This window comes from Lissotriton vulgaris, chromosome 6 (assembly GCF_964263255.1).
Source record: "Lissotriton vulgaris chromosome 6, aLisVul1.2, whole genome shotgun sequence".
Classification (NCBI taxonomy): domain Eukaryota; kingdom Metazoa; phylum Chordata; class Amphibia; order Caudata; family Salamandridae; genus Lissotriton; species Lissotriton vulgaris.
This window is the reverse complement of record NC_141694.1, coordinates 1,783,582,984-1,783,609,980: the sequence shown is the minus strand read 5'-3', so window position 1 is coordinate 1,783,609,980 and position 26,997 is coordinate 1,783,582,984.

Here is a 26,997-nt window from a genome sequence, read left to right as displayed (position 1 = left end):
ACCCAGATACCTGCAAGGGTAAGCTGGAAACACTGGAGCTGGGTTTCTCGGCAGGAGAAAAGACTGCGTCTCGCAGTGCATCAGCTGGAGGGTCGGCTTCCTTCGGCACTTGCTGCTGCAGGGCGTCGGGCAAATAGTTAGTCGATCTGCTCCTGAACCACCGTGTGTTTGTCTGGGCAGATGTATGCATATTTATACTTGAAGGTGCCGAGTTTCACGTGTGATTGGACTTAATAACTTCACTCAAAGACTCAATTCCTTGAAAACTCCAGGGGTCTCATTTATGAGAAATGACGCATCGCTGAGTGAAAGCAGCGATGCGTCACTTTTCAGTGCTCACTCCTTGCGACATTCCTGATGCGTCATATTTAATGTATGACGCATCATGTCGCAAGGAGTTACAGAAACGTCAGTATTTCTGATGTATCTGTAAGCACAAAAGTGACGCATTGCTGGAGTGGGTCACAAAAGTGGCGCAACTCCAGCAATGCGTCCTTTCACATGACGCAAGCCCCATGTGAAAGGGCCTGCGTCAGTCTTACGCCTAATGTGAGGCAGGCGCAAGATTTTGACGCAACTGCGTCCTAAAAGTGACGCAGTGAAATCTCATAGATTTCACTGCGTCACTTCTACGACCCTTCCTTGCGTCAATACCCCCCCCTTGTATACATTATACCTGGCGCTGGTATAATGTGGCGCAGGGGTTTACAAAGTGACGCATCTACCTAGATGCGTCACTTTGTAAATATGGCGCAACAAGGCGCATTTTTTACACCACTGGTGCGTCACAAAAAGTGACGCACCGGCGGCGTAAAAGTGACGCACGGCCTCATAAATGAGGCCTCAGGTTTTCTTGGATAAATTAATATTCAGGCAGGGGGAAGTCTCTAGCTGCTGAAGGTGGGCTTCTCCAAGAAATCGTTGTGGATTCTCGGAACTTAGTGGAAGTACACATGCCGTGTTTGGGCTGCAAGGCTTAGTCCATATATGGTAATGATTTCTATGCCTATATAAGGATTTGATAAAGTATACCTATATAAGGGCATGAATCAGGAAAATTACACTAGGGTCCTAGATTCGTTTACAACTGCATGAAACTGCAAGCTGTAGTTTTTAAATCCTGATTTTATGTTTCTCCAGACCAAGCATTCCCAATATATAATGTCTAACAGTATAGATGATATGTGACTCCTACACTTTGTGTTCCTCTTTGTCTTATGTAGCATTTTCTGTACATTGATTTGCACACTTGTGATATAATTTTTTCCTGTATAATATTTGTGTGTAATGTAAAGGGATCTGACACGACACCATACATTGGGGGGAGTAGAGTTATAACATTAGTTTAAATGAAAAATTAATTAGTACAGTGCATTCATATCTCTTATATGCAGGGATTGAAGAAAAGTAAAAAGCTTGCCCCAAAATCATAGTTGCTGTTAAGCACCTGAGAAATTATACCAAACAGTGCTTTTATTTGCATCATTGTATTGGCATCTAGGTGTTTAGCTCCAGATAGCTTCCAGCCAGCATAAAAAAGGAGGTATGATGACCCTTTGAGTCAGGCCTTTGTGTTGACCCTGCTGGAAGTGAAAATAGAAACCCCATTAACGCCCTGTAGCTTTCTGAAAGCAAAACAATGTGCAGGTCCTGTTAAATGTGTCCAAGTGCCAACCTGTTACACAGGTTGAAATTCAGCTTATTGTACTTGGGCTAGCCTGTTCCTGGACAATTGTAGATGCTAGGTCTAGTTGAGTCCCACTCATTTCTTGCACTGACCTCTTCCATTTACAGGAAGCATTTATTATATTTACTATAATACTAATTAATAAAATATAACTATAGCTTTTCTGCCTTTCTGCATTTAGTCATACATCTTTCTCCCATTAATGGGTTTTTAAGGTATTAATTCTTCATAATCAAGTCCCATGCCCCGGTAATGCAGACTGGATGTAGTCATTTGAAAGAAATGCCAGGATGTTACACTTTACTTAGACTATTGACAGAGTAAGAATGGATAAGCCAATTGTCTTCATCATCATCGCTCTTTCGCAAGGTGCACATTCACACACAAAGTAGTTCCTTTCAGTGCACTACTGTGGCAATGTGTGCTTTTCTGAGGCCAAAAACAATTGTTTGCTGTCAGACATTTTTTAAAATATTTGCTGAGGGCCTGGCAGCTCCCCCACCAATAAAGGTTTACAAACACATGTGACAAAACAAAGTTATTGATAAAGCCAAAAAGCTAGCATTCAATGACACTTCTTTTGGCTTTAGCAATATTTGTGTTTGTTTATGTTTTCTGTGAGATCCTGCTGTATGCTTTGTTTGCTGCAAATAGTGTGCAGACCTCTGCTTTATCCTCCTTGTCGTCTTTTTGGGTCAAACATGCCATGAAAAAGTGCATTGCCGCCTATCTAATTCTGGTTAGAGCACCCATGAATATACTTTAGTAATGATTCTACAACCAGAGTTGGACATTGGCAAAAAACAGACACTCAGATAGGCGTATCTGAGTCTAGCAAGATGCTGAACCCACGTGTTTAACCACCAGCACGCATTAACTGCAATTTACGTATTCAATTTTTAGACACTTTCCTTATATACTAACTCCAATGCTTGTTAATCTTGTTGTTCTTTATTTCTCACCATTATCCACCCTAAAAAATGGACTCTGACATAAACTCGCTGTTCAAACCATCCTTCCCTCTGGCCCGAATTTATCCTCGATATTCCAATATGGCCGCGCTATTTTTCCTCTCCCGTCCGGTATCTGCCACGTACTAGCTGTTCTTTCCATTCTCGGATCCCCTGAAAGCTCGCGAGATCCTGTCCGGGTCATGACCTCGGCGGCCGCTTTAACAGATCCCCCGAGTCCTTTCCCATTCCCTGATCTGGCCCCCAGCGAGCGGTCGATTCATCCCCCTGAGAAAACGCGTTTCCTACTAATAAACAGTTAAGATGCCACTCTGTCCCGACCCCGTGATATCGATCCTTGGGTATCACCTAACCGGTGCTTGACTCAGCGAGAGTCTGCCCCAGACCTCACTTTCGTCCTATTTGTTTCCCCATGTAGGAGACGTTGTTCCCACCACCCACTGCCTCCTTCGGGAGCTTTTAGAGAGGAACGGGCACCCTTCACCCTGTCCTTCCTTCCCGTGAAACCACCTCCTTGGACCTAGAGATGGCGTCCACATTCTAAATTGCAAGCGTACTGAATTGAATAAACAGGTAAGATGCCGTATCATTCATCCTACAGGCCCCGTTCCCCTAACGTTCTACCCCTTGGGAGTCAGCCCCTGACTTCATAGCTACATTATCTATCTTTTACATTTAGGAGACAACCTCCACAGCACTAACTCTCTTCTCCGGGAGTCCCAAAGAGGAACGGGCATCCTTCCCCCTCGTGCCCTCCCCTCCTCCAACCCAGGAGGCTACTCTTAGTGTAACCCTAGAAGAGGTAAGTGTCGGACCCCCCATAAAAATCCACCTCCCCCACTTAGTTAAACCTCTCTGCTCCCCGTGCTATCCTCCGTCCCGCTATTGTTTTTTAATATGCGCATCTTGCGTATTCTTTATCCATCCGATTTAAACCTCTTGGTAGGCGGGTCTTCTATCCCCCTATGGATCCCCTGAAATTATCCACCATGTTATCTTACCTCATTTCTAATCGTCCACTTTTCCCTTTATCTCTTTTGATCCCAGTTTCATCAGACCTCCTGACTTGGGAAATTAAACACTACCTGATATCCCCCAGGCGCTTCTTGTTCTGGTAACTACAGATCCCTTAGCGAGCAGGGTACCGTCGCTCAACAACACCTTTTATCTACCTAAGGTAATTGTGATATTTTACAAGCTACCCTATATCGAGAGTTGCCATTTGTGTGTAGGGATATTATTTGTAAGCAGGCCCTCTGATCATTGAAACCCCTGGCCTGTAACTATTATTCTTCCCTGCAGTAAATTTGTGCTCCTATTGTTTGAAACTTGATCACTCTGAACCCCTTTTTGGATGCTCACTGAACTAATGTTATTTTAATATATTACCTTAACAGGAAACTTTCTATCGTCTGTGGCCCACATCTTGCCTCTTGCCCCAACTTCCCTCCGCCATGATGAAGGTGTAGCCCGACTACGGCCATACACAGAAACGCGCGTCGGCGCTTGTTCCATCTCTGGAACCTACAAAAAACCTTTTTGGGACTGTATACCATTCTGACCCTTGTCCATCTTACACATCTGTGGCAACTGTGTGAAGTGAAGTATGAATAATTATGAATGTTTGTGTGTGTGTCGGTGAGATTAACTGCGTGAATATGGGCCCTGTCTAGAACCTATGCTATTCTATTCAAAAAATCTTTTTATTGTATATTTATAACCTTAAACTGTCTAATGAAAATTAAAGAAAATAATGAATTGTCATAATGTATAATAAAATGTATTTTGATAAAATTTTCTTTGCTATGTGTCTGTGAAATATCCTCGTGGGTTCAGAGTGACATGTAATTTTTGGACCTATTTTAGGCCATCCTTATTATCCCTCAGGCAGGTCCTTTTCTGCTTTGATACTCTGTTTTGTTCCCCGTCTACCTGCCTTGTATTGATGCGGGGTCCCCCTTCTTTTGAAATTGACAAAAAACAGGCCTGGGCACCAATAATGGCCTGATTACCACTTTGGCAGTTGGTCCTACAGGCCACAGCGTTGGTGGTTGGGAGCCATATTAGGACACTACTGCCAGGCTAGTGGTATGGTGGCCACAGTGCAGCGACACTTGCATATTCAGTGCACTGTGTACCATGCACCATGTCATGCACGGCACACAGAGCACTCATGGCAGTACAAACAGGGCGGAGCACAACATGTGAACCCATGCAAAGTCAACAATGGGCAAAATAACCCTGCCCCCCCCCCCCCTCCTTTTCTGCCAACCTTTTTCATGGTGGGATCCCTGCCATAAAAAGGGCCGCAGAAAGGCAGGTTTTAATTGCTCAACAGTGCCGCAAACACCACCTACATAGCCTGCCGCTTCCCCTTCCGTCGTGGGATCCAAGATCCTGTTGGTTGCGGCAGTTTTGTGGCGGTTTGACTGCCCTCCTTGTAATTCGGCAGTTGAATCGACGAGGAGGCGGCGGTCGGAGACTGCTGTACTCATAATCAGGGCCTGAGTGTTGGAACTGGCACTTTCTGGTTGGCTAAGGCAATCTCCCAGCCAGGAAGTACCTACCACTCACATCACATCAGAGACAGGTCATTACACACACTGTATTGGCACTGAGCAGTCAGGCTTACCACAAAGGCAATGTGTAAAGCATTAGCACAGCACTCACTCATGATATAAAACTGGAGCGTCACAAAAGAGGCTTCACACATGATGTATGTAAATAACATTTGTATTCAACACACAGATAATAATCAACATAATATGAACGTTGTGTATTTTTGGGCATAAATCACATTGGGAATTATTTATAGCCGTACTAGGCCAAGTCTAATAACATCAGCAATATGCATATTTGGGAAATATTTGATCCTTCACCCTTTTACCCCTGTGTGGTGCAATAGGTTGTTTACCACACGCCCACCCCAGCAAATATTGTGTGTCAACACAAAACAGTTAGAAGATGCACCCGGGTCACAATGATATCAAAAATATGTACATGCACTGAATTAAACCAAATATTTGCAGCATCGCAGGACAAGGCTGATTGGGTACAATTAATGTCAAATTAAATGGTTTTCTAGCAAGAAATTCTGCAAACGGCGAAGCGCAAGCAAGTGTCTTAAATCACAGGCGGTCCACCTACTGTCACTCCCGCACAACAACTCACTCCGCACAGCTATGTGGTGCCATCAAGCAGGTCCATACGGCACATGCTTGCAAACATATGCCCCAGCACCGTAATTCAGTGCTACTATTACCCTGCAGGTCAGTTGGTAAAATGCTACGGACCCTACAACACCAAAATTCCCTCCACCCTACAACTTACCCGACTATCCTACTTCCCCCTTATTGGAAACAACCTGTCCTCCCCACAGGCACTAGGCCACACACAGCTGCAGTCACTCTTAGTGAGGGTCCCAGGTAAGAAGGTGAGGGTAGGCAGCAAGGTCAGTTAGAAGGCAATCAGCAAATTGGCAACCACTCAAGATGTTCACCCACAGGAGGCAGAGCAGGAAGGGGTTGTCAATAGTTGGTCATACCAAAGTGTCCAGCCTAGTTTCACAGAGCACAGGGGGGGATTCAAGCAGTCTTATGACCCTCTTCTGATCATTCTCTGAAGCGTTCCTCCAGCCTAGTCAATCACTACCACCATCCACGCCCTAGCCAGACAATATCACTTGGCACCACAATGTTGTCAGGAAAAGTCAGATGAGGCGAGAGAAGTTGGTTTGCCGCGCTGAGGATCAGTAAGAGAAAAATCGTGGAATAAATCAGCAGAAGTTTGGTGCCTCTTGGAAGGAGGAGGCACCCATCATGTACAAGTTGATCAGATCTGGGCAGAATGGCTGGTGTGGGATGATATGGGTTGCACAAGACCTTTCCAGTCATGCACAGTGAAGATTTGCAAAATCAGTTCCTTTCTACAAAGGAGGCACAACGTCCAGAGCAAAGTGATATTGGTCAAACCAGACAATATGGGTGCAGCATCAGGTGCATGCTTATACAAGTAGCACTGGGCCATCAGGTAACAAAAGCAAAGAGTTGCAATTCTGTACCTCTCCGGGAATGAGTCACAAAAACCAGTGCACAATGATATTGGTCAACCCAGACAGTTTCGGTTACACACGCACAAGCACAAGTTCAGCAATATCTCACGAGGTAGAATGAGGCACTAGTACGATATGCCCCCACCTCAAAGGGTCACAACCTGTAAATCTGACAGTGCATGCAATGAGCATGCAGTTGGCATGACGCATGAGAGAGATGCAAAAAGAACAGTTGATGGACAGAATGCAGAAAAATGTCATTCATTCACCCCAGAACAGAGATCTGGGCCTAAATCCATCGTTGTTTTGCTCACTATGCCATTCCAGTTTAGACCCAGCCATATGCAAATCTGTCTTGACCCTGCGCCCAATGGGAACAGTCCAGCCCGAAATGCCAGGCCAGGTCCTCCCTGGACTGGAAACAAGCATCCTAGGACAGTTTTTGAGATTTCAGCCCTCATCAGCCCGGATAGCTTGACTCCAGTGTCATGAAGAGCACGGGACCCACATCTGGGCATACCCGTCCCACTCGGGGTGACAAATGCAAAAAGAACAATTGATAAACAGAATGCAGAACAATGCCATACATTCACCCCAGTACCGAGATCTGGACCTAAATCCATCATTGTTTTTGCTCACCATGCCATTCCAGTTTGGACCCAGCCATATGCAAATCAGTCCTAACCCTGCGCCCAATGGGAACAGTATAGCCCGAAGTGCCAGGCCAGGTCCACCCTGGACTGGAAACAAGCATCCTAGGACCAGTTTCGGAACTTCAGCCCTCATCAGCCAGCATAGCTTGACTCCAGTGGCGTAGAGAGCACAGGACCCATGTCTGGACATACCCGTCCCATTCGGGGTGACAAATGCAAAAAGAACAATTGATGGACAGAATGCAGAACAATGCCATACATTCACCCCAGTACCGAGATCTGGACCTAAATCCATCATTTTCTTACTCACCATGCCATTACAGTTTGGACCCAGCCATTTGAGAATCAGTCTTGACCCTGCGCCCAATAGGAACAGTCCAGCTCGTACTGCCAGGCCAGGTGCTCCCTGGACTGGAAACAAGCATTCTAGGACCAGTTTTGGGCTTTCAGCCCTCATCAGCCAGGATAGCTTGACTTCAGTGGCATGGAGAGCACGGGACCCACGTCTGGGCATACCCGTCCCACTTGGGGTGAAAAATGCAAAAAGAACAAATGCTGGACAGAATGCAGAACAATGTCATACATTCACCCCAGTACAGAGATCTGGGCTTAAATCCATTGTTTTTTGCATGCCATTCCAGTTTGGACCCAGTCATATGCAAATCAGTCCTAACCCTGCGCCCAATGGGAACAGTCCAGCCTAAACTGCTAGGCCAGGTGCTCCCTCGACTGGAAACAAGGATCCTAGAACCGGTTTTGGGCTTTGAACCCTCATCAGCCAGCATATCTTGACTCCAGTGAAGTGGAGAGCAAAGGACCCACGTCTGGAAATACCTGTCCCACTTGGGGTGGCAAGTGCAAAAAGAACAATTGATGGACAGAATGCAGAACAATATCATACATTCACCCCAGTACAGAGATCCATTGTTTTTTTGCTTACCATGCCATTCCAAATAAGTCTTGACCCTGTGGCCAATGGGGCACAATCGATGGAGCGCGTCACTTCGGATCCCGCAACCGGTGAATCCACTTATCATCAACCTGACACCTATGCATGCAAAGGTCCCCATTATGCGGGCCCACATGCCTTTGATGCCGATAAAACTTTGGGGCTCCACACGATCCAGTCTCCAGGCACTATTCATAGTTTGATGGCCACGCTGCATTACCAAGTAGATTCCATAGATTCCAGCCAGCAATGCAGAACAATGTCATACATTCACCCCAGTACAGAGATCTGGGCTTAAATCCATCATTACTCTCAATGCCACAATGATCAAAAACAGCGGTGAAGTTTTTACATGGTCCACCCCATGTATATATTGACACAGTCGATTCACTATATCTGTTTTTTCAACTTTTGCAGTTCAAATTGTTCACACCCCCTTTTTAATCACACAGCTTTATATGCAGGCACCACCGCACTTACACACAGCAATGCTCTTGTTTACAACTACATTAACGTGAACATTTCTTGCATTTCACTTGCTGGATTAAGCTGAATAATTATTTGTTTACCTTGTTTTAGGGTAGACCCCCTGACGAAGGGCAGGTCCCGAAATGCATAAGGGCAATTAACGACCCTGTGATGATGTAATGAAAATTATTTGGATATCATTGAATTGTATGATGAAGAATTTGGATGCTATTGAAACATATAAAGAAGAATTTGGAAATCTATAAAGTACATCAAATGTATATGTTACATGATAATATTCAGTGAAACTCTTCGAAAAATAAATTGAGTTTAACACTTCAACCATGTGGTGAAAAGCGAATTTTTCACTGAATGAGTGTCTGTATGAGTATCCTGTTGGAGAAGGCATCTTCAGTTTAACAACACGGTTCGCCGAAGGACAGAAGGCAACAGCCTACAGACTCATTCCTTTACGTGAATAACATCAACCTAAATAGGCACATCAGGGCCACATGAACCCCCGCCCCACATGCCCAAACCCGCAAATAACACAAAGACACAAGTATTAGGTCTGGGTAAAAATTGCTGCAGGTTTAATACATACAACATATGTAATGACGGTGGGTTAGCTTACGGGCGATCCTAGGGCAGGCCGCATTCTCGCCACCTGCCCGCCTGGTGAGCCAAACAACACAGTGGCGAACCACCCAACTGTTGTACAATTACCATAATTATAATGACACGCCCATTGCGGGGCGTGACTAGGCAAACCCCCGGTTGCGCAGGCCCACAACCGCCCGAAGGACTACTGGGGCGCCGACACGGATTCCTGCACCTCCCATGAGGTTACAGGTTAGGCTCTGAGGTTATGCTCTGGCACCCCTATGTGCCCGCTGACGTCCAGCGTTTGCACCTCTCTTCTTCCGGATCGCCCAGTAACTCCGCCTGCAACGAAAAAGAAACATATTAAAAGCTCCCCCCGGAGACCCCTCAAGCCGACACTCTGGGTTCGAGGAAGGGCGGGAAAAGAGTGTCCCAACATGGAACTGCGACGTCCGGGGCGGCAAAGAGGCCTCCCCAGCAGGGCAGGGGTCTGATGTACTCCAGACGGCTCCTCCCCACCGCCCGGACGTGCATCACTACCAGTCTCCACCAACCAGGGGAGACTGCCTCAGGAGAGGAACTACCGCGTCATGCGGGGGCGGGACAGCCCTCCGTGACTAGGAGCCCGCCCTCCTGATGGCCACTGCGTGGCCTCGGGCAGGCGCATAGTCACATCAGGGCCACATGAACCCCCGCCCCACATGCCCAAACCCGCAAATAACACAAAGACACAAGTATTAGGTTTGGGTAAAAATTGCTGCAGGTTTAATACATACAACATATGTAATGACGGTGGGTTAGCTTACGGGCGATCCTAGGGCAGGCCGCATTCTCGCCACCTGCCCGCCTGTTGAGCCAAACAACACAGTGGCGAACCACCCAACTGTTGTACAATTACCATAATTATAATGACATGCCCATTGCGGGGCGTGACTAGGCAAACCCCCGGTTGCGCAGGCCCACAACCGCCCGAAGGACTACTGGGGCGCCGACACGGATTCCTGCACCTCCCATGAGGTTACGGGTTAGGCTCTGAGGTTATGCTCTGGCACCCCTATGTGCCCGCTGACGTCCAGCGTTTGCACCTCTCTTCTTCCGGATCGCCCAGTAACTCCGCCACAGCCCGTGAGGTGGTTCCCGCTGCCGCACGGGCCCCCCACCAAAATTACTGCTCTTTACCTGCAACCTACACCTAGAATTGCCACCTCCAGACAGAGGAGGAACAAGGCAACGCCCATAGGCGTGGGGTGCCACCATCAGGCACCAATAAACCTGTCCTACAACCCCTCAGGAAACAAAAGGGATAGGAAGGGGCCCCTACTACCGAGGCCCTAGGTAACATGAAATAGGCTATCCAGCGCAAGCCGCTGGGACACCAACATATTCCTTCCCCCTGAGCGTCAGAAAACTGCGCCAAGGAGCCACTGATACATCTGATCACTGTCTTCATAATCCAGCAGGGAGAGTAAGAGTGCCTACTGACACGAGGGAATAGGAGGGCACCGCACATACTATAGAACTTGGACGAGTCCCAGTTAAGCGATAATCCGGGTCCACAGGCCAACAGCCGGCATCCCCTGCCCTCTTAGGTTTTTGGCTGGAAGCGGCTTCAGACATAGTACCGTTAAATTAGCTAGACTGAAGGCCGACTATGACCACCTCCCGGGGACCGCAGCGCCTGCAACAGAGAGCCCCCTCGGCTGACCCGCGCAGGGGCGTGCATGGATAGATGCCAGCCACTCCGATACCAATAGGCATAACCACCCGGGAACAATCCCTCTACCCCAATAGGGAAGACTATCCCAGGCAAGAGACCAGGAGATTGGAAGGGCCCCCCTGCAGAGAATCTCTCCCAAATAAACAAGCGCTGTCACAACCAATCAACTGCCAGATTACGCTTCAGGAACTAATCCCCACAGGATACAGAGGTCTATTGCAGTACGCAAATGCATATATTGGAGTGACTAGCGAAGTGGTCTTGCAAAAGACAAACTGAAAACCACGGGGACAGCCGAGACACTTGCCCCCCCTAGTTAATGCATTAATTCCTAAAAGACTTCCCGGGCCCACCTCCATCCATTATTGGCAGTCCGTGCTCGGGCAGTGCAAGCCACAGTTGTTCTCTGTTATACCTGAATTGAGTGTTACACTGAAGGCTGCAGACCGCAAGTGAGCTGCCAGTGGGACCCAGAGCCTAGGAAAAAGAAGGTAGGAGAACCAAAGGAGGGGGGGGCATGCTATAACGTATGACCCGCCCATTCATGGAAGAGCAACACATGTGCCGTTATCAAGGGTGCACAGGTCGAATTTCTCAGTTTAAAGTCGTTGCCATTATTGCAGTGTTAACAAGGGTGCACAGGTAGAATTTCTCAGTTTAAAGTAGTTGCCATTATTGCAGTGCTCTCTATGTACCTGTGTTGGTACTCTTTGTTGCACAACCATGCCACTTCTCGTAACGCACTGTTTGCTATTTTTCACGTGCTTATCTTAACACTTGCACCGTTGCAAACATAGCCTACGAACGTTTCTTCTTGTACTTGGGAGTCTGGTGTGCACTGCGTGCTAAACCTATTGAACCCCGCACAGGGTGGCAAGTTTGCCGACGAGCCTGGCACAATCACTTGTGCTGTACCCCCTTTGCCTGCCCAAAATAATAGGGGGTACTATCAACTCCCAGAGTTCTAAACATATATAATTACCCTAGTTAGTAATGCAACACATGTAGATCCATTCAGAATTCTCAGGTGTAACTCAATACTTAGCCTGGGCTGTCCAACAATTAAACCCCCAGTATTCAAATAATAGCAAGCCTCCTGTTTAACTTACTAGAGTAATTACGAGGACCTATACATAGCTGACAACGTCTGGGAATATGAAAGTGGCATATCCAGTCCTTTTTGTTTTTTGACGTGACATATGCATGTCTATGTCCAGCACTTCAACGCCTGTTAGAAAAGGCCTAAAGGAGATCAGCCGTTGTGCCTAACTATTAGGATGAAGACCTCTCTGTGGTAAATGGGGTCAAGGTAACTTAAGTGCTTTGGAAATAATAATACATAAAAGATACTGGATATTCTTTGGAGCATACCTGCGCGTCAGGTACATGGCAGAACTAACAAATCACAGTAGTCGTGCGTAGCCCAGACGACAGTTACTTACGTAACATGGGCCGAGGTGCAGCACCACCCATAGCCGTGTTTTGCCTTGTTTACTTTGAGCAGGAATCGCAAGGTTTGGGTGCGTGATCCCTGTCTAAATAGGGCAATGAGTGTGTCATAGGCACTGTTAAGAGGAGAATATGGGCCCCAGGAAGGTGATAGGATGAAGAAATTGCAGCCATGATCACTACAGCAAAGTCACTTTTCCCTGAAACACAAGCCCCTACCCTGGACTGGAAGGAGCCACATTGTAGGGTAAACTTCCCCCGGCTCCGGGGTTCCTTCCCAGGAGTACAGATGGGGTGAAAGACTGCCCCCACCCCATATACGCAGCAAGTTGCCTGCTCTCTGGCTTGGGCCACTACTAAAAGTGCGCACTACACCCTTAAAACACCACACCATCTGCACATAATATACTCTTGCAGCATGCCTACCGGACCCTTTTCCACTCGTAACGACCCACAAGCTAACACGTAAGTAACTCAGGGAAAATGGTCTGGCCCAAGCTCGACACAGCGGGCCCAACTGGTGCGATCCTGTGGCGGGACAAGGCATATAGCCACTCTAGCTTGATAATGGAGTACCAGGGCTAAAAATGGGACCAGTGTCACTACCACTTCCAGAATTTACAAGGGGCAAAGGCAGTCCTGAAACCTCTATTGCTAGTACGAATGAGCAGGGCAAACTAGGGTCACTACTGCTACCCATGCTAAAAACCCAAAAGAAAATCCAATACAAAGATGTACAGAAAGCGGGTGGGGCATCATGCCCTTAATGTGCCTGCATCATGCCTCGAAGAGCCAGCGCAAGTGCTGCCAAGGAGGGACCGAGCCCTATACACTGCATGAATAAAACAAAGTATAACCCACTGTTGATCTGCAGGAAACATAACTTCAAATTTGCTAAACACAAGGAAGAAAGGTAAGTAATATACGAAATAAAAGACTATATTGGACAGTGCTGCACACACCGGATAACAAATTTCTGGTAGAGGTGTAACCACAGGAAGATCCTAATGTTGAACAGGCCACCTATCCACTATAGTACCCTTTCTAACAAATAATTGGGTTGCGTGCTACATGGGATTGGACCTCTGCAAGAACTTACCGTTGCCTGTTAGGGAACCAGTTGGACTCTACTGATACTGCGAACACTGGCACCGGGGTCTTATGCCGTGAGCAGCAATACCCCAGTAGGTACCCACTCTACTGGGTATCTACTGGGTAGATGACTACCTACAATGCCAGTCTGACCTCTACGGCAACTCATGCTAAAACCCCTAAATGCACGATCCAACTAAAAGAAAAGATGGGCAGAAAACGGGCGCAAGTGCTGCCTAGGAAAAACCTGAACATCCACAGCGATGTATGCGAAAAAGAGACTATTTTGGACAATGATATGACACAACAAAATACTTTTTAGTAGTCCCCACCAAACAATACAGCTTTGAGCAACTTCAATTGAAATTGAATGGATACAAGCAATGAACATGTAGGTTTTAGCTACAGCGGGTTGTAATGACAAACTGGCCCCATATCCACTATAAGCTGCCTTCTTACATTAATAGGTTGTGTGATATATCTAATTAGGCCCTCTGTGAGAGCTTGTCATAGCCAGTTAGGGTAACATTCGGACGCTACTGGAGGTGCGAACCAGGGAGACTTATGCCGGGAGCAGAATACAGGGTGGGCAGATCGCTCCCATCACCGAGCATTCCCTGGGCAGCTTTTCCTAGCAAAACCTGGCATCCGTGTGGTCCTGTCCCTAAAAGGGGTATTTGTAATTAAAAGAAGCACACTACTCCTAGTGCTGGCAGACTCATGCACACTGCTGCGGTGTCGCTAAGCATCCCCCCAATAATCGTCAATCGCCAGTGTAGTTCCTGTACAAATGAAATAATGTAGTATTTTCAAGTCTCAGGGAAGGCGCCCAGACCGGGCACCGACGAGAAGGATTCTCTAAGAAACCAGGAATGGAGACAATCACTTAATCAGGTCTGAGTTCCTGGAAGCAGCGCTACATGTAACTGGCACATTTCTGTGAAATACGAGATAACAAAATTCACAAGGGTACATACATGGTATTACATACATGGACAGACTATTTCCTAGTCTTAAGATTTTGGATGCACATGATAAGAGATAGCAATTATGCACCATGACTGTTTAGATACTGCCTTGGTAGCTTACTAATTTACAGTGCAGCCGTAAACCGCATCACAACTCCAATAGTATGTCAACCATTCACATGCATACCCCCCTCCTCGCTTGCCAATGAGCGCTCTGTACCGCCAGAACATTCCTAAATACCCCGACATGTCAGGCAGGAAGCGGACCAGGTCGAGCCAAGCCACTCGCTGAAACAACCGACCACCGGGGTAACATGCTCACCGCATGCAAGTTCCACATGCCCCGAAGTACCCCCGGGCCACAACACATAACACAGTATGAAGTATGCACATAATGCACAACGGCGAAACGGTGCACAACGGGCGCTCTGATCGTGTAGAGCAAGGGAAACAAAGGAACGAGCATACCAACGAGTGGGGCCCACTCCGTAATAACACCGGCAAGAAGCGAACTCATCTAGAAACCGGAGGGAACGTTGTGAAGTATCATACACCCGCGTGCAGAGACCATTCTGCAGTACGACCAGCTAAATTTACTAAAAGACCCCCGCCCGGCTGAAATCGGATACGTGAAGCCATATGCAAGATAGCCGCTGGGAGGATGGTAGGAGCGGGTCGGCGCGAACACCCCTACAAGCTATACGCAGAAACATGGTAGAACCACCCCTACCAGACAAACATCCAACTGTGCGTATAATAAACGGCAAACACAAAGCATAAAACTTGACGAGACATCATCAATACAGACATGGATATGCCGTTTTTAGGTAAACATGGAACAGCACGAGGCAAGAAAACTTGACGATAGAAATCAATACAGACATGGATATCCCGTTTGTAAATAACATAGAACAGCGAATATACATTGAGCGACAAGCAGACCATGGGGGATAGGAGTTGGGAGGGTAGATGTGAGGGTCGGGCTGGAGCTTTGAAATGAGCGTACTTACCGGGTATGCAGGGCCCCACCTTGCGGCAACGTACACTCACCCTCCCCCCCAAGGCCAGAGAAATTATACAAATCATAGCGTTACCAATCCGGCGTGGAACGAGACTAACAGGTATTAAAATTATACAGCGGGGGCCCGACATGAACAGGCCGGGCCCGCACTGAACATGAAACAACCATCGGAGGACGAAAGGCCGGGGGCCCGAGAACGAAACCGGACGTCCCCCCCCCCCGCAGCAACCGGCTCAAGCGGGCCGCCTCGCCAGGCCCACACCACGCCAGGAGGGAGCAGGCGGCTACGGAAGGGGGGGGGGAGAGGCCGGGTAAGACAATGATAACGGCTCGAGGCGAATACACAGATGTCGCCGAGTTTACATGTAGGACCCGTCGCAGAAGAGAATATACGGTGGGGAGGCCACGCAATTCGGGTGCCTAACTGAATTAGCGCCGTGGACAAAACACACCGAAGAAACCACCGCAGGCAGCGCCGCATTACAAAGCCAATAGCCCGGGGCTTCAACTGTGGAAATGACCTCATGCCTCTTACACGCCCCTACGCGCCAAGTCCGGGACAGCTACAAAACAAATCACGGGCCGGACGTGTGCGCAACATAACAACATCCCTTGACCCAGCACGTGGCCCCGATTTAAACTACATATACGCCCGACTCCGATACCTGACAAATACGCCGCCGTAAATACCAAAATGGGGGGGGTTCGCGCCGCCCTCGCAGGCTTTGAATTACGGGACCCGCCGCTGCCGGTAATGTCGTACCTCACGACACACAACCAGGACAAACTCACCGCACACTATGAAGCCAACAACACGACGCCAGACCAGCAGCAACCGGAAATAGAGCGTCCCCCGCGAGGACACTACCACGCGTCTAAAGTGTCCCAAAGATGAAAAGAGTGTCCCAACATGGAACTGCGACGTCCGGGGCGGCAGAGAGGCCTCCCCAGCAGGGCAGGGGTCTGATGTACTCCAGACGGCTCCTCCCCACCGCCCCGGACGTGCATCACTACCAGTCTCCACCAACCAGGGGAGACTGCCTCAGGAGAGGAACTACCGCGTCATGCGGGGGCGGGACAGCCCTCCGTGACTAGGAGCCCGCCCTCCTGATGGCCACTGCGTGGCCTCGGGCAGGCGCATTACACAGAGCTAACCTTAACTACCACAAGTGAGACGGAAACCTATTTTGCATTGATAATTACTTTCTCTGTCCAAATCCGATCGCACCAACCCAAAAAAATGGCGTATGACAATATAGCCAACCTCACAGGAAACAAGGCGAAAACATTTGGTTTTTCTAACCATATATACTCACTGAGGGGAACGGCCTTCATTTCCATTCCTGGCTGTGAGGGGAACGTCCCAACGAACTGCAATCCCCAGAGGCCCTTGCTTTCATCGCACCTGACACTGCGCCAGGGGGTGCGATAAAAATGATAGCGGCCCTCCCCCAACGCGGCACACCAACCTGACCGAGGCCATTATGAAGCAGCCTCCGCTGCCGCCATGAGGGGAATGGCCTTCATTTCTATTCACGGCCGTGAGGGGAACGGGCCAACGAACTGTAATCCCCAGAGGCCCTTGCTTTCACCGCACCTCACACCGTGATAAAAACAACAGCGGCCCTCCCGCAACGCGGGTTACGCGCGGGCGTTCCCGGGCCACACCCGGACGAAGCCCGGGCCAAGGTTGGGCCTGTCTGTGCCTGTCCGTGGCCGTTTGAGGTCAGGCCGGGCCACCCCCATTGATTTTGCTTCCTATAGAGAGGACCATTATTTACGTGCTATCTTACCAAGGTCCCACTAGGATGCCAAGCTGAGTGACAATATCTCCTTTTAATTTTTGTCTTGGTTTATTTAATTTGCATCCTTAACGAAAGTATTTTAGCTGCAGAGACATTTTTCAAGGGCTCGGTTGTGGTGTGTTGTGTATTGTATTGTATTTTATTGTGTGCTTTTTAAAAGATATAGGGTCCTTTTTATATTGCACTTTGCACTTTTGGAGTGCAGATCCTTGTTTACTGTATACTGTTCATCCTACAAACGCCCTAGCACTTAGCACTTTGATAAAGCCTAGCACTTTGTATTTGTACTAGGCACTTTATACTTCATCCTGTAGTTGTGGGGGTTCCAGACAATAGATAATATTCTTCCTACAAATGCCCTAGCACTTAGCTAAAGCCTAGCACTTTGTATTCACACTAGTCACTTTATAGTTCATCCTGTAGCTGTAGGGGTTTTAGACCATAGATGCTGTTCTTCCTACAAACGCCCTAGCACTTAGCACTTTGTTGTAGCCTAGCACTTTGTATTCGCACTAGGCACTTCATACTTTATCCCATAGCAGTGGGGGTTTCAGACCATAGATTATATCAACTATTCCCAGCTACATCCCTTATACTTACCCATATTAATATGAATATTGCCTAAGAAGTCATTATGGCAAGACGTAGAATTCCGAAGACTATAATTCAGAAACCATGCAACACAATAGATTTGTTTTTAGTGAGAGCAGTCAGTGCCATTACTGATGAAATTGATAGGAAAGAACGCCGCGTATCGCTGAGTTCTAGTATGGTGGCTGGGGAACAACTAATTAAGTAATGATAGTGGACTCCATCAGGATGGCCCTATGCAAAATGCAGAAGTTGCTTCTAATGTTCACAATGGCACTTGTAGCCCCCAGGCAAATGTATTAGATCTTTCCAATAATTTACCCACCCAACCTGATTCCCTTGCTATACATATACCCGGCAGGTCGCCAAACCCGAAGAGGAAGAAAGGAGGCAAGAAGAGACAAACGGGGTGTGCATTTCGAAAGGCAAGAAAAGTTCCACGCGGAACTCCATAGATTTGACAAGTGATACCCAAGTTGCCCAAGATATCAACGCCAACCCACAAACTTTATTAATTATAGCCACAATTACCTCTAAGATAGAGGAGTTACTTAGGCCGCTTCACGAGAGAATAGATAAATTGTCTAGTGAATTGACCAAGTTTAGCGGTTTAATGATGGATTCTAACATTAGCGAAAGGTCAAGGAAGGATGCTTCCTGGGGAGGAACTAAAGAGGCAGAGCACAGGACAGCTACCACTAGTGTAAATACTACAACTAAAGGACCAGGTTGCGATCTTTTTGGGGGACGTAATGACATGGCAAGCATACGAAATAACGAATCAATAGCCCATTTACCACCAAGACAGGATTACCCAAGTGCTACCACAAATAAAGCATGCTATAACCTAAGCCAAGAGAGGAAAGTAGATGTTGCTATCAACCACCCTCCATAGTGCTGCCCGTATGTTGCAGTTCTGGTGAATGCGCCACCCCTACAACCAGGACTTACGGAGAGCAACGATACCTTAACGCAGTGGTTCCCAAACTTTTTTGACCCGTGGCTCCCTTGACCGAGTTGGCGGTTGGCCGTGGCTCCCACCATTTTTTTGCCAGTGGGTCAGGCAGCGCACTGTGCTAGGCACGGATTTTTGGCTTTAGTTTTTTACGCCACGCCCTTTGTTACATCAGCCACGCCCCGTTGAGAGCCCCCCCCCCCCCCGGGATGTAGGAGTTGCTGACATTCCCGGTACAATGGTGAATCTGAATGTGCCCCTATAGCTATTGGCGAAGGGAAGTACTTGCCTGCCTGGAAGGTTCCGGGGTGCTGCACTGCCCCCCGGGCCGCTCTCCGGTGCGCCAGGCTGCCTCGGTCCGACAGCAGGTGGGGCCGCAAAGTCCCGGCCATCTATGCTGCGTGGGGGGAGGTCCCGTGAGGGGCTTAGGGTACACAGCAACCCGGCACCGCAGCAGGGTGCTGGGGGAATTATCATAGTGCAAGAGCAGTAGACCACTTACCTATCGACATAAAATGCAATCGGAATTTTACACAATGTGCTTTACAGCAGGGACATGGACCCTCTATGCTACTTTGAGTCAAATATGTGATTGAACAAGCCACAGAACTCTCCCAGAACTGCATTGACCAACAGAGTTATGTTACCACTATTTTAATCCCTTCAAAATTGCAGGGCACACAAAGATCTCTTCAGCAGGTGTCTTACCCTGTACGATATTTTAAAACGCAGCCTCTTTGTCACCAATTAGGTAAGCTAGAAAAAAAATGCTGCCACGTGTCCTTGTGGGCAATTTCTTTGCAGCAGATTTAAATAAAAAAGTATAAGTTGACAGCATACATGCTAATAGACCAGATTCAGACTTGGGACCCGGTCGGAATGGCTTTATTTTGATTGCCTCCCTCCTGCAATTGCATCTTCTTCGATAGAATTCAATGGGAGAAATACATTCTTCTGATTATTTTCTTTTAACTTCCCACTTTTCTCCCACTTTTCTCTTAAATATTTGCAGGTATGGTTGGCAGCTACACTTTGTTTTTAAAGCTTCGCCCATTCGTGACTCCAAGCCACCTTCCTCTGCCACACGTTGACCCCCAATCTATGGATTCCCAGAAGTAAAACTGTTTTTCAATTCCAGTACTGTTCAGGCCAATTCCCTGACTTGTTGTGCGCTCGGCCTTCGATAGCTGCAGAACCTGGCCTGGGCGTCAGACATACTAGGGAAGCCCGAGGAGGGGAGAAATGTCCAGGCTCCTGATGGATCCCTCGAGGATATGCAGAGGGTCACACGGCGCTTCTGCTGCCTCTACCATGCGGCCGGGCGGCGAAGGCGGGGTCCGTGCGACATCTGAGAGCCGGCCGGAGTCTGGTCATTCACACCCATTTTACATGGAGGGAAGACACATCCTGGGCAGCGGCGCGTCGCCCCTGGCTTCTCATCACGGCGCACCGAAGCGCCGCGGCGCACACTTTGGGAACCACAGCCTTAACGAATAAAATTGTACATTGGCTTGATAAGAATTGTGATTTTCCCGTGGTAGGTGCAAACGAGATACTCCTGACACGTAGGGTGGACTGGATTGGCCCCCTTTCTTAGAACTTGAAAGGGTATTGCATAATCATTAATTTTCGAAAACCTAGCTGGGCTAAAAATACTCTGGTAAGAGCACCCCCATTGTTACCATTTGAATCATGCATGACACTGTTACCACTCGGCTTTTTTTATAGACATCTAAGGGCCACACATACATGGGTGATGATATCAATCCCCGGAGGACATATCCACCCATACCAAATCTACACCACCAAGATTTATCAGTCTCTAACAGATACCAAGCTCTGAGTTCACTCGATCAGAACGATTGACATAAGGGTACCAATCTTTTTAGACTAGAAACACTGCCCAATGAAGGAATGGTTAAAGATAACCATGGAGGGGAATCCTTATACCCGAACTTCCCCAGAATGAGCCTTTAAATATCACCGAGAGTATATCTCCTGAGACCGCTCTAGCAACTATAGCAAAAGGAAGTTATGGCAAGCCAGTAGGAGGTAATATTGGGAAAAGCCTGGAAAACAGTTATATCATTACTACCTGGAACATCGCAGGCCTAAGGGCAAAACTGGATTTACCAACCTGGCAGGATTTTATAACTTCTGATCAAGACATAATCTGTCTCCCAAGAGACGTGGGGCCAGATGTAGGTAATTCCAGTTTACCGATTTTTAAATACCGAATCACACAGAATCGGTATTTCAGAATCGGAAAAGGTAGGTAAAAAATCTGTAAAATTTACCGATTCGGTAACATTCGGAATCCCCAATTGGTATTTACCGATTCGGAAAATACTGAATCGGTGAATACCAAATCGGTAAAACCCATTCAACCCTATGGGCATCCAGGCCCCTAGGAATTAATGGGATTTACCGATTCAGTATTTACCGATTCGGTATTTTCCGAATCGGTAAACACCGAATCAGTAAATACTGAATCGGTTAATTTGAAAAGAAGCCATGTGAGCCAGTCAACCAACCAGGAACACCTACCACACCCCACAACAAAGCAACAGAGAAACCATCCAATCAGATGCAACTACCCCTCCCCAGTACCTGGTGGTTGGAGAGCTGGAGGAAACACAGAGGAGCAGGCTGCCCTGAGCACAGCAGAGCATCAAAATGGAGTCCCAGGAAGGCCAGAAGGATGGAGCTGAGCGTAAGAGGAAGATGAAATTCAGCCCAGCTGAACTTCAGGTGCTGGTGGAGGAGGTGGTAAAACACCACACCCAGCTCTTTCGCAAACAGTCTCTGCATGTAGCAGAGTCTGTAAAATGGAACACCTGGCTGGAGATACAGACAAAAGTCAATGCCATTGGGGTCATACACAGGGACATATTTGACCTCAAAAAAAGGTTGTTTGATCTGCGGATCATCACCAAAAAGAATATTGCAACACAGAGGAAAGAAGCTGGAGCCACAGGTGGAGGGAGGAGCCATGCACAAAGACTGACAGACCTGGAACAGCTTGTGGAATCCACCCTGGAGCCTGAAAGCATACATGGGATTGGGGATGCTGACAGCTCAGCCAGAACTGCAAGAAAACAAGGCAAGATGCATGGACATGAATCCCCACCCTATTCCCTGGCCCCTTCCCCAATGTGGGTGTCTGCATAACAATCCAGAACTGGTTTTAGTTCTTACCACCAATGCATCATGGGAGACGTAGTCATAGGAACACACATCAATGCAGTCAACATAGAATTCATCATGGCATGCCACACACTATATCCATAAGCAGTTGAGGACTAGGCAATTGTGTGATAGGAATGTGATTTAATAATGACACACAGGTGATCAACACCACTGACCCATTGTCCATATCTGCCCACAGGAGAGTCATCGCCCAGTACAGCGCAGGAATGGGAGGAGAGGGCACCGGCAACGGAGATGAGGGAGAAAACACCCGACAGATCAGGACCAAGCACTGTACCTGAAACTACATCCACAGCGCAGTCAGCCACCGCACTGGAGCAAGCCATAACACCACAGCCACTGTCACCTTTTCTGTTTGTGTCACAGAATTTGGAAGCACCTGCACTTTCCCCAACACCAACCTCAGAGTCCTCTGTGCTGGGAAGGCCAAGGAGGCATGATGTGCCCCCTCTCAGGATCCTCGAAACCTCAGATGAGGAAGATGTGGAGGCTTTCACACCAAGTACTCCACCTCTGTCTGACAACGCTGGGCAACAGAGCTCATCTGGAGCTGTGCGTGCTGGTGTCCGAGGCCGCAGGGCACGGAAGAGAGGCGAAGGCCAGGATGGAGAGGGGGTCTTCTGTGGTCTTGGGGCAACCATGGTGAAGGTCAAGCGCCTGCAGGCAAAGGGCATTTTAGCGGTGCATAGACAGGTGCGCATATTAAACAGCAGGATGTCTAACATTGACAGGGGGATTGGCTCCATGGCAGAAGGAATTAAATACATGGCAGAGGGGATGAGGGAAATGACACAGTACATGAGTGCCCTCTGTGAAAAACTAGAGAGTGACCACTCCAAAAGGCGCAGGGATCGTCACTGCATGCGGCAACAAACCAAAGCCATGAACTGGCTTGCAACCTGCTATGCCGGTGCTCAGTCACCATGCAGGATAACATTGTGCACTGCTGCAGTGATTTGTCGAGGGGGATGGGGAGAGTCACCTCTTCCATGGAGGTTTTGCTGACAAAGCAGGCAGCCACTGCTGGAGACACAGGTGTCGGGACACAGAAGATTCCACCAGCAGGAGTGGCTCTAGTACTCCTGTTTCTGACATTCGTAGGAGCAGCAGGCTCCAACCTGCTGACCCAGGCACCACTGCGCACGTTGACACCCAGCCCCGTACATCCCGCACTGTAGTGCGTGGGCACAAACATTGACAATGCCCTCAAACCACAGGACAGGTCACAGTGAGGTCAACTGTGGCCACCCAGTATGGAATACAGATATTGTACTGCCATGGTCTGGTATCAGTGAAGTGCTGTAGTGACTATTAAACTACGTACTTCAAATACTTAGCATGCCTGTGTCTCCTAACTTACTTAGAAATATCTGCGTGTGATTTCTGCACGTCTAAGTCTACCATCTGTTGCTGGCGCTGCGCCTGCTGCATAGGGCTCTGCCTGTTCTGTTCCATCATCAATGTCCTCATGATGTGTGATCTCAACCTCTGTGCCTTCCTTGGTGGCAAGATTGTGCAGCATGGCACAAGTCGCAATTATTTTGCAGCAGATGATTGGAGTGTACTGCTGTGCATCTCCACTCTTATGGAAGCAGCGAAACCTGCTTTTTAGTAGTCCAAAAGTGCATTCTTCAACGCTGCATGTTGCTCTGTGTCCCACATTGTAATGCCTCTCACTCCTGGTGGATGGATTCAAGTAGGGGGTGAGGACAAAGGACTGCAGAGCATATGCTCTATCACCTAGGTGTAAAAGAGCATGACATTAGTCACATACTCATGATTGATCCATCTGCATTGACTATCAGGGTGTGTCACTGTTATTTACCTAGCAGGTATCCATCCCCAAATTCACTGGCAACAAGGCGTGTGTATATCCCACTATTCTGGAAGATGTAGGAGTTGTGGGTACCCCCTGGGAATTTGGCCACAATGTCTGTTATGATGTTGCCTGCGTTGCATATCACCTGCACAATAATTGAGTGCGTTGACTTCCGGTTCCTGTAAATGTGTTCTCTTTGCTGCAGGTGGGCATAGTGGGATGTGGGTGCCATCTATACAGCCTATCACGTGGGGGAAGTGTGCCAATTGATAGAAATCTGTTTTGGTCTTAGGAAGTTCTGCAGGTGTGTCAGGGAACCCAATGTAATTATGCATTTTCTGCATCATGGCCTCAAGGAACTTCCTGAGGAAACAGGACAGGCAGCTCTGAGACACACCACCTACTGCAGCAATCACACTCTGGTAGCTCCCAGAGGCAAGCAGGTGTAGGCTACACAGCACCTGCACATGGGATGGGATAGCGTGAGCCCTTGGTGTTGGGTGTTCCAGGTGTGGGTGGAGGTCGCTAATCAAGTCCAGGATGGTTCTGGGTGTAGCCTGTACCTTTGCAGAATCTCTGGCTCAGTCAGTTGAAAGAGCGTTATCCTCTGCCTGTAAACTTGCTCCTCCCTTCTCCATACCCTCTCTCCTGCTGCCTGTAGCCGTATCCACCTTGCTATGATGTAGAATGCCGCCATTCTGGTTGCCCTGTTGCATTTTGGGACCTTCTTTTACAGTCTGCACCTGGTTACCACCTGCTTTCAGTTCATGGTAAATACCGACTCTTAAATACCGAATTTCATGAAATTTAGTATTTTTTCGGGTTTCCTACATCTCGATGGACATTTTTTACCATTTCTTATTTACCGATTCGGTAAATAAGAAATCTGTAAATAGGGATTCGGTAAATTCTGATTCGGTAGAATACCGACTCATATTTACCGAATCTGTAGATTTTTGACTCCTAGATCTCATTTTCCAAATACCGGTCGGTAACGGACGAAATTCGGTAATTTCGAACGTTACTGATTGGTATTTGGCTACCTACATCTGCCCCGTGGTGTATTGAACTAATATATGTTAACGGGTTTATGTCTTACTGGCTTCCGGCGGTGCCCTCGCTAGTGGGCAGAGCAAAAGGGGGCTCCTGATCCTTATTTCAAATAAGATAACTGTATTCAAGGGTAAAAGAATTGTTGTTGTGGGAAATCATATTCAGATTCTATGGTTAAAATTGCAAAGACGGTAGGGACATGATTGTGGTTAATTATTACAATAATGTTTTTGATTCAACCCGTAGCAATGTCGTGTTGAAATTGGATAAAGTGCTGGATACATTTATAAGCTTTATTAGGACATCTATTACTATAATCTGGGTAGGGGACTTTAACATCCAACCCTGCCCATTTTCAATAACTAAGGTATGTGGGTACTCCCACAGAAAGGAAGACGAATGTATGCACTTTATTTATAATGATTATGGAGAAGATCTTAATTTATTGATGACCAAATATGATTTAGAATTATTATCATGTGTACGGGATATTAATGGAGTATCAATTCCTACATTTACTGGCAGAAATGTGGCTTCTACCATTGATCACATGCTCATTTCATCCAATAGCAGTTACTTGTTTTCTACCCCATGGATTAAAGATCAGTTATTAAGTGACCATAATAGTATTTCTATGTTAACACTACGTTGGGGTGCAAAAACGTCAGTAGATTATTATACGATAACTAGCATCACCCCCTTTAGGCCTAATGGGATACGAATTAAATGGGCTGCTATAGACCCTGTAAAAGTTTTTCAAGAAATTGTCACTAAATGTGAGATGGAGATGTGTTATTGCCTAAATGAGGATGTCAATTCTCATCAATTATTAGCTAACTTTCAAAGAATTATTGTGATAATCGAGGGGATATTGACCGCCACTCCTAGGGAAAATAGTACTCAACCTAGAGGTTGGTTTGACCATATCTGTACCCAGGCCTCAAACCAACTCAAACAAGCCCTGGGAAGTAGACCAAGAAACACTGAGACCATAGAAAATGTACGCTATAATTATAATGTGGTTCTCATGGCTAGAAAAAAGGAGCTCCAGGAGGTTGCATGGGATAAGTTAACCATGGCAGCTGAAATAGTCAACAGTAACTATTCTGGGAAACCATCAATTCACCATTCCTAAAGAATCATTCCTATCCCGAATTAATCTTGCACGTTAGTTGTGAGGCGTGGGTGAAACATTTTTCTAGTATTTTTAATCCATCTAATTGTAATACATTCTGCTCGCAAGGCTTAATAGGAAGTCAGTGGCCGGTGGTGCCATTAAACATTACTATTGAGGGAGAACAAGATGGACTGACTAGTAGTAAGGGAGGAAAAGCACCTGACCCTGATGGGGTTCCCATCGATGTATATAAAAGCAAAATAGCTTTATGTAGCCCTATTTTAACTAGAGTTTTTAACCTATTGGCAATAATGTCTATCCTTCCGTCATGGGGACAATCTGCAATTGTCCCCTTTGCCCCTACAGCGCTCGAGCCTCACGGCTTTACTTAAGCCCGTTATGGAACACTATGTCAACTCAGCGCCAGCCGTCAGCTCTCCTTAAGTGCACCAGCTGACGGTATGTCGTTTCACTTCTTTTTCATTTATTGACTACGTACAGGGAATTGGTGTCAGTCATATAATGGTTGATTCGTTTTTAGGTGCCCCCCGCCCTCACCTTGATCATACAACGGCAAGTCCATTCCTGCACATCCAGACTCAACGTGCTCTTTTTCTTGAATCCGCTTCATCCCCTACACTGGTAGGTTCATGTCAACCTCGGAGTGTCACATAAATAGGGTTTAGTGTCTACGTTTACAAAGATTAAAATTTGTTACCCTCTACCTTTTCCCCACAGACAGATTAATTGCGCCCTGATGGATTCGAAACGCGTCGGCCAGTTAGCAAGGATTAATTGCGATCCATTCCTTTATACCA